Genomic DNA, 8656 nt, shown 5'->3' with positions numbered 1-8656 from the left:
AAATCAGATTCCATCCTGGTTGGAACAGGGATCCATATGAAATAGGACCAACCTAGTAAAGTGTGTCCTGGTACTGCCACGATTTTCCTTTCCACACTTGTAAATATTTTTCTTCATATATAATACATAATTCACGAAATATTTCCAAATATTTTAAGGTAACAGTCCCAATGAGTGTTTCTTACAGGGGTTAGTAGGAATTGTGCTTCTTACAGGATTTAATAGGAATTGGGGGAGGGAAGGAGGGTTACAAAACTCAGTGGAGTTTTGTGTGCTTGCCATACAATAAATAGTGGTTTTAGGCATGGGCAAATTTGACTTGAAAAAAGACATTTTCATCTTCGTGGCAGGTTGAGAAAAACAGTCACTATTAACACCTGATTTCAGTCTTAAAATCAAAAGTATTTGAGTTTTCTACCCAGATACATGAACAGTTAAACACCTTTATGAGCTGCCAAACACGTCTGAATTGGTCTGAGTAAGTTTGCTCTGGAAGGACATTTTGTACCTCTCTAACATGCAGTTACAGATACAAAGGCTTTGTATAAATAGCACAAGAATAGCTCTGGATACATAATTTTTAAAAGTCCCTCCTCTTCTCAGTTCCTCTGCTTTCTAGCAATTTTCCATGGGAGATGAATTGAAAACTCAGCACTGCTTGTGTTTGTTTGAGAATCAACCTTTCACACAACACAACAAAGCTCATTTTGGACCTTCCCCTTCTATTTTGTCCTTGCAGAGGAGTAACTCAAGGTAAAATTCAGAAACAAACTATTCAGACTCCTCAGTCAGTGGCTGAGATTCTGTTCCTGAGCAACAGCTCATCTTGCAGGGGTAATTTTACATTTAACTGGTGCTGAGACTCTGGGCCACAAAGTTCCCCCAATATTGATGGTGCATGTGAAGAAGCTGAATTAAAACTATTGAATTCAAGGTGCAGCCCAGCAAAGGAATTTGCTGTTGGAGTGAGGAGGAGGAGGAGGAGGAGGAGAAAGGCACTGCTGCTGCCAGTCTGACTCCAGTCACACTATTGGAAGAGGAGCCATTCCCGTCATGGAGCTGCAAAACAGATTAAATAGCAGAGGAACCTTCCCAAAAAATTAATAAAATCATTGACTGTAAACTCATTGGGTTGATGATTTCTTTGAACAGAACCCAAAACTTCTCTCAGATAACTGAATGCTGTGTCCAAATATTCTTCTGATATAACACAGGCAGAGTTTTTCTGTGCCAAGAGAAGATCACATCTCACAGTAAGGGTACAGCAGGCAGCTTGGTGGTGCCCCAGATGTAACATTAACCAAATGTTAATAATGCTGTAGCTTTTTAACTCCAAAATGTTATTTGTCTGTTTGTTTTAAAAGCTGTCTTTCTTGATGGAAAGCCATCGAGCACGCAGTGAAATAGGAAAATAAATGGGTTTACTAGACTTTTTCAGTTCCCTTGTTTCCTTCTGTTCAACCAACAAACAAATTTACATTCTAAAAGACTATAAACATGTTCAGATTTCCCTTTGTCTTGGGTTTTAATGAATATTTCTCTGTGATACCGAGCACCTGCTACAGTTTATACATCACCTGTTGCTGCTGCTGCCTCATATTTAAACTTGAAAAGTTGTCTAAATCTCCATCAATTCCCAGCTTTAGGCAGTTCTGTGGAAGCAGACACTTCTCTTTAAGGATCTCTGGTGTCTGTTGGGTCCCCCATCCACCACCACAACGAGATGCAAACCCTGCAAGTGCCACTCAGCCCCTGCTGTCAGTGAAATCCTCAGCTCCTGCCAGCAAGAGGCAGATCTGAACCGCAGCCAGACTCTGCTGGTGGGAGCACGCCAGGCAATACATCCCTCCCTGCCTCCCTCCCTCCCTGCCTCCCCAGGAGCTGACCTGACTTTACAGACCTCACTGGTGGCACTGGGATCTCTCATCATGTTACAAATCACCCCTGATGTCAGTAAGTGAAAGGCAGGGGATACGTGGCACGTTTCACCACTCGCTTCTCTGATTTCACATTCCAGCCACGATGCATTTCTGAAGGACCACAGAAATGTGCAGTTTAAAACCTGTCTAGTAAACTTCCTTGATCCTGAGGCATAAGCTTTGAATTTGAGTAACTTTTTTTTTTTCCATTGCCCTTTGGAGCAGTTTCCTTTTCCTACTTGGCTCGAACAATTTTCAAGTCAGGACGGCGGCAGCAGCATGTTCCCTCCTGTGATGCAGATTGTGAGTCAGGGCCTTTGGGACCTCTGCTGACTGGATGAAATTCCATGTGCCCTCAGGGAATTGCCCCAGGGGTATTCCTGGAATGGCTGGAAACATTTGGAGTGCCACAAAGCACCCTGAGTGTCTCCTGTTGAGATACAGGACAGGAGCCCTGCTGCTTTCCAGGCTACGAGCAGAGTTGCACACCCTCCTCTAGATCATGGAATCATTAAGGTTGGAAAAGATGATGGAATACAGCTCAGAGATTAGCAGAGCTTTTTAATAAGCTTTCTGTAATAAACAGTCCAGACCACTATGAAATAAGTCATTCTTAGACCATTTTATATGCATTAGATTTTAATTCCCTAAAGGGAAGAACAGATTATATGGGAGTAAACCACAGGGCTGAGCTGGGACAAGTACTCAAGAACTTACAGTTCTGGGATCACTCCAGTAGCCAAATCTCTGCAGAAAACCTCCACTTCACACAGGTTGTGATCAATGTCTCACAGACCTGTGAAAGCATCCTGAGCCCAGAGTCAAAGAACTCTGGTTCACCCAAAAGTTCTGGACAAACAGCCTTTTCCTCTGCCACAGGGCATCGAGACCAGGGAGCACTGGCAGTAACTCAAGGTGTTCAGTCTGTAAGAATGAGGATTATAATGTCAGTCCTTCACGATGGGAAGTCTGTAAATACAGGAGAAAAGTCCACGTGCACGTAGGGACCCACTTGATTACACTGAAATCCACAGTGGAGATTCTTTGGCCTGGGCCAAATAAGTTTATCCCTGTCCAGCTGTCCCAGACCCCCTGTGACTCATCATGGAATTGATTCCATACCTCATTTTCCATGCTGATCCAAATGGCCAGATTCGCTCAAAACAACCTCAGCCATCATGCACAGCAGAAGAATTTCTTCTAATTAAACCTTGAGCAACAGTTTTGATAACCTATTTTTCCTTAGTGTTTTTCACAGTTTGACAGATCATGTTGTTATCCTCTAGGCCAGGTTTCCCGGGAAACAAAGCATCTCCTTACTTTTACAATCCTTCCAGGGAAATGAAGCCAAATTAAAACATTTCATGAGCGTTCATTACATTTTATCAGAGATGGTTCATGGACATATCAACGTCAACTGCACAGAATGTGCTACTGCTTAATGGGGAGCAGAAATAGCTAAACTTGCTTTTTCTAGGTCTACTTTGTGTCCAGGGGCAAAATCAACCAGGGACAAAGGTTCCTCTCTGGGCAGCACAGTGTTTCAGCCCAAGGCAAGGAAACTCCACTGCTGAGAACTGGATGTTGCTGTGGCAGAAATGTGTGAAAGAGGCCCCTCACAGGCACACCAGCTCCAGCTCCTGCATCTGTGATTCATCAGAGAATCACAGAGTGGTTTGGGTGAGAAGGGACCTTAAAGATCATCCAGTGCCACCCCCTGCCATGGGCAGGGACACCTTCCACTAGCCCAGGTTGCTCCAAGCCCTGTCCAACCTGGCCTTGGACACTTCCAGGGATGGGGCAGCCACAGCTTCTCTGGGCAACCTGTGCCAGGGCCTCCCCACCCTCACAGGGAATAGTTTCTTCCTAATATCCAAACTAACCCTACTCTCAGTTTGAAGAGTAGGTTTGTCCTGGTACTCCAGGCCCTTCTAAACAGTCTCCCCCCATGTTTCTTGTCAGCTCCCTTGAGATATTGAAAGGCCACAATTGGGTCAGCCTGAAGCTTGTCCTCTCCAGGCTGAACAATCCCAATTCTCCAGCCTTTCCTCCCAGCAGAGCTGCTCCATCCCTCTGATCATCTTGGTGCCTCCCCTGGACCTGCTCCAGCAGCTCCACGTCCTTCCTGTGCTGGGTCCCAGGGCTGGAGGCAGCTCTGCAGGGGGGGTCTCACCTGAGCAGGGTAGAGGGGCAGAATCACCTCCCTGGATTGTGCCTGCTGTAGAAAATAAGTAGTTTACAGGATTCTGGGATATTACACCCTTGCAATGCCTTTTCTGAGAAGCAGCTTTCAGAGAGAGGCCAGGATTTGAGCACAGCAAATGCTGGACAGTCCTAAAAAGAGAAAACCAGCCCAGGGCAGTTGTCAAGGCATCCAACCAGTTCTCAACAGCTTTGAGACTGATCTTGCATGCAAGTGCCTGATGCAAAGCAAGTAAATATATTAAAAAAAAAAATCAAAAAGCATGGAAGGAAACAAAGGAGCAGACTATTTGACCAGACAGTTGGAGAAGCACAGTCCCTTCTGACCTCCTTTGTATTCCAGGGAGCAATTCCTGAGCTGCATTCTGAGACAGAGGCAGAGCTGCCAGGCCAAGCATTCTGGCAATTACTCAGTGGAAATGGAAACAGCAACCCAGATGCCAAAGGTATGATGCAAATTTCATTGTCCCCGTAAGAATGGGAGTCCAGGATGAGTTTGGGGCTATTTGCTTGGAATTTAAAATCACTTGTAGGTCCACGGAAACTAAACATTTAAGTCAGGACATAAGACTTTTTTTTTAAGGAAGCTCCTCCTCGTTCCCTGGCTGATGCTTCCCTGAAGGGTGATTTTGAACCTTGAATGGGGAATTTGAGCTTATCATGCACAGAAACAGCTGAGAGGCAGGAAGCAGGTAGGACAAGGGGGAATGGCTTTAAACTGCCAGAGGGCTGGGTTAGATTGGATTATAGGGGTAAAATCTTCCCTGGGAGGGTGGTGAGACCCTGGCACAGGTTGCCCAGAGAAGCTGTGGCTGCCCCATCCCTGAAAGTGTCCAAGGCCAGGTTGGACAGGGCTTGGAGCAACCTGGGATAGTGGAAGGTGTCCCTGCCCATGGCAGGGGGTGAAATGAGATGAGCTTTAAGGTCCCTTCTGACCCAAACCATTCTATAATGTTATTCTGTGAAATCTAAACAATCCTCTGCAGAGCTAAGAAACACACGTGGGAGTTTTGCTGTTCATAAAGCATTAAACTGGGAAAACTATAGGTTTTAAACCACCTAGAAAACAGTCAAACACCAAAAGGAAAAAACAATATTGTGCTCTCCTGACCTCTCAAAGGTCGATGGGTTACCAGAGAACCATTTGGAAGAGGGAAAAACAGAGGAAGGGTAAGTCAAACCTGGAAGGAGAATGGTGAAGTTTAGATCTGTACAGACAGATCTTAAATATTTTAATTCTCAAATCAGTTTAGGGATGATCTTTATGGCAACAAAAACTCGTGCTTTCTTGTAGTAATTGAAATTAAGCAGCACTTGCTGAACCAAGGACAGTTTCTTATCCATCTGTCATTACAAATACAGGTAATTCCATATGTTCAGCAGTATCTGAATACCTGCTGCTACAGTTGGATAACACCTCCTTCAAAAGTTTCCCAGCCTGGTCTGCAATGGGAAAATAACCCAAAGCAAATAGCTTGTGCCCCAGGATCTGCATAATTGTAAATCTAACTGTAAAGAAATTTCCAGGCTGGAAAGCTGTTACAAATATCCATATGCTTGTTTCATCTAAGGTATAATGTGTAAGAACCTCGAGGGGGAAAGGTCGCTTTGATAATAGAAGGGTCTTTAAGATATAAAACAATAAAATCCACAGATTTTGAAGCTGGACATGTTCAAGATGGAAATTACACTTTTCCCAGCAAACACGACTGATCAGAACAGCTCATGGAATAATGTTGTGAATGGTGCACACGTGAATTTTTCCTCCACAATTCGATAATCCTGTCGACAGAAATATTATAAGTTTCTTCTTTCCTTTACTATTCTGATTCGTTCCAAACAGCCCGCGAAAGGAAACATTAATCAATCGCCTCTGTGCTTTTCTTCAAGAATGGATCGGGAACCTGGAAATCACAGATATGACTGCGATAAATGCCAGGGCTGCCGAGCCGCCGGTCAGCGGGGACGAGCGGGGAGATGGAGCGGAACGAGGGGGGTCGGTGCCCCCGGAGCGATGAACGCGCCGGAGGCAGAAAAGCCGCGTCCCTGCAATGCGGGGCCGCTGCCACCAGAGGGAGCTGCCGCCCGCGGAACGGGACGGACCGGCCGGGAATCCTCGTGGAATCCTGGAATGTCCTGAGCTGGAGCATCCAGAGCAACTCCTGGCCCTGCACAGGACGCCGCAACAATACCACCATGTGTCTAAGAGCGTTGTCCAAAGGCTCCCGGAGCACTGGCAGCCTTGGGGCCGTGCCCACTGCCCTGGGGAGCCTGGTCAGTGCCCAGGAAGAACCTTCCCCTGAGATCCAACCTGACCCTGCCCTGGCACAGCTCCAGCCGTTCCCTGGGGTCCTGTGCTTGGTCACAGAGAGCAGAGATCAGTGCTCCCCTCCACTGCCCCTCGGGAGGAAGCTGCAGATCTCGACAAGGTCTGACCTCAGGCTCCTCTCCTCCAGGCTGAATAAAACAAGTGACCTGAGCCGCCCCTCACATCCTTCCACTCCGGGCCCTTCACCATCCTCGTGTCCTCCTTTGGACGCTCTCTAAGAGCTTTACATCCTTCTTATATTGTGGCACCCAAGCTGCCCCCAGGACTCGAGGTGAGGCCACCCCAGGGCAGGGCAGAGCAGGACAATCCCCTCCCTCGCCCGGCCGGCAATGCTGGGCTGATGCTCCCCAGGACATGGTGGCCTTTTGGGCTGCCAGGGCACTGCTGACTCAGGTTCAACTCGCCATCAACAGGGACAGCTGCACTTTGAATATTGTGGCAGTTCTGGTCACCACAATATAAGAAAGATATTGAGCCACTAGAGACCGTCCAAAGGAGGGTAACAAAGATGGGGAAGGGCCTTGATTTGAAGCCATGTGAGGACACTGAGGGCACTTGGTGTGTTCAGCTGGAGGAGACTGAGGGGAGACCTCACTGCAGTTCCAACTGCCTGGGCAGGGGCAGAGGAGGGGCAGGGACTGAGCTCTGCTCTGGGGGGACCAGGGACAGCACCCAGGGAATGGCTGGAGTTGTGTCAGGGGAGGTTTGGGTTGGAGATTAGAAAAATGTTCTTCCCCCAGACGGTTGTTGGACACTGGAACAGGTTCCCCAGGGCAGTGGGCACAGCACCAAGGCTGCCAGAGCTCAAGGAGTGTTTCGATGATCCTCTCAGGCACCTGATGTGACCCTTGGGGATGGTTCTGTGCAGGGCCAGGAGCTGAACTCGATGATCCTTGTGGGTCCCTTCCAACTCGGCATATTCTGTGATTCTGTGATATTGTGAAGTTGTTATGAAGAGCACTGGCCCTAAAGTGCAGAACCCCACTAGTGATTTTTTGCCAGCCTGATGTAATCCCTGGCCCCTGGGCACCCAAACCTGTGTGACCCCTGGCACAGTGCAGGAGGAAGAGGTGAAGGGCCTCCCTGAGATGCCAAGAACCAGGCACTGAAAAGCAGCATACTAGAATTCATTCACTGCAAGAATTATGTGGGAAGGAGGCATACTACTTGTGAAAGCTGAATGCTCCATCCCTAAACTTTTAGATAAAATTAGCATGAAGACTACCAGAGAAGCCTGATAAAAGACTTTTTCAAAACCTATGTTGCCATCATAATCCAACACAAAACTGCTCACTGGTTTTTTTCATTGCTTCTGATCTATCAGGGGATAATGAAGTCTTTTGCTACTTGTTTGATGTATCTCATTGTCATGAAGTTATTTTTGTCTATTCAAATGCATTTGTGTTTTTGTTATTTTTAGAAGGGATCAAGGTCAACACCATTTGCATCACTGAAGCAAAAAAGGGAAATTGAAAGGCTTTACTTTGAGTCATAAGGTAGATTGAAAGTTTCTTTAAAAAACCCCAACTAATAAAGTGTTTTTTCATTACAAATGAAACGAGAGATTCTTAATTAAAGTCTGCCACTGCAATTCAAATAAACTATTGGGGATGATTTTCCCAAAATGCTGCCAGGCTTTAACGCAGCAGAAAATAAACAGTAAAGTTTATGAAATGAAAATGGAAACCGCCTCCAACATCCTTTGGTATTTCTGTATCATTAGGTGGTTGTAATTGGAAATAACAACACCAAGCATCTTTTCCTACGCCTTTTTGCGTGGTTTCCATACACATCTCGGGGAAAATTGATTCTAAATATGACAACAATGTGACTAGGTAACACTGTAGAATTACTAACAGAGCATGAAGCAGGAAATAAGTGTTTTGTTAATTAAATATTGAGAGGAAATGTTTGACACAGAAACCCCACGTTTGCACAGACTCAGCCTCTACCTTGTGCTCTTCTGTCAAAGCCTCACAGGCAGCTTTGGATTCAGAGTTCCTGAAGACTCTGAAGGAGAACAGCAGCTGAAAAAAAAAATCACCAGAGGAGAGGAGAAAGATTTTGATGGCAGAGTCAGCATTTTGGGTCAAATCTAGACAACGAAGCGAAAGTATCAGCGATTGGAAAATTAACTTGAGGGGGCTTTAGTTTATGAGCGTGAGACAATTTTAAGGAGAACGGACATCAAACCCTCGGCACTGCT

This window comes from Chiroxiphia lanceolata, chromosome 25 (genome assembly GCF_009829145.1).
Source record: "Chiroxiphia lanceolata isolate bChiLan1 chromosome 25, bChiLan1.pri, whole genome shotgun sequence".
Classification (NCBI taxonomy): domain Eukaryota; kingdom Metazoa; phylum Chordata; class Aves; order Passeriformes; family Pipridae; genus Chiroxiphia; species Chiroxiphia lanceolata.
This window is presented reverse-complemented; position numbering follows the sequence as displayed.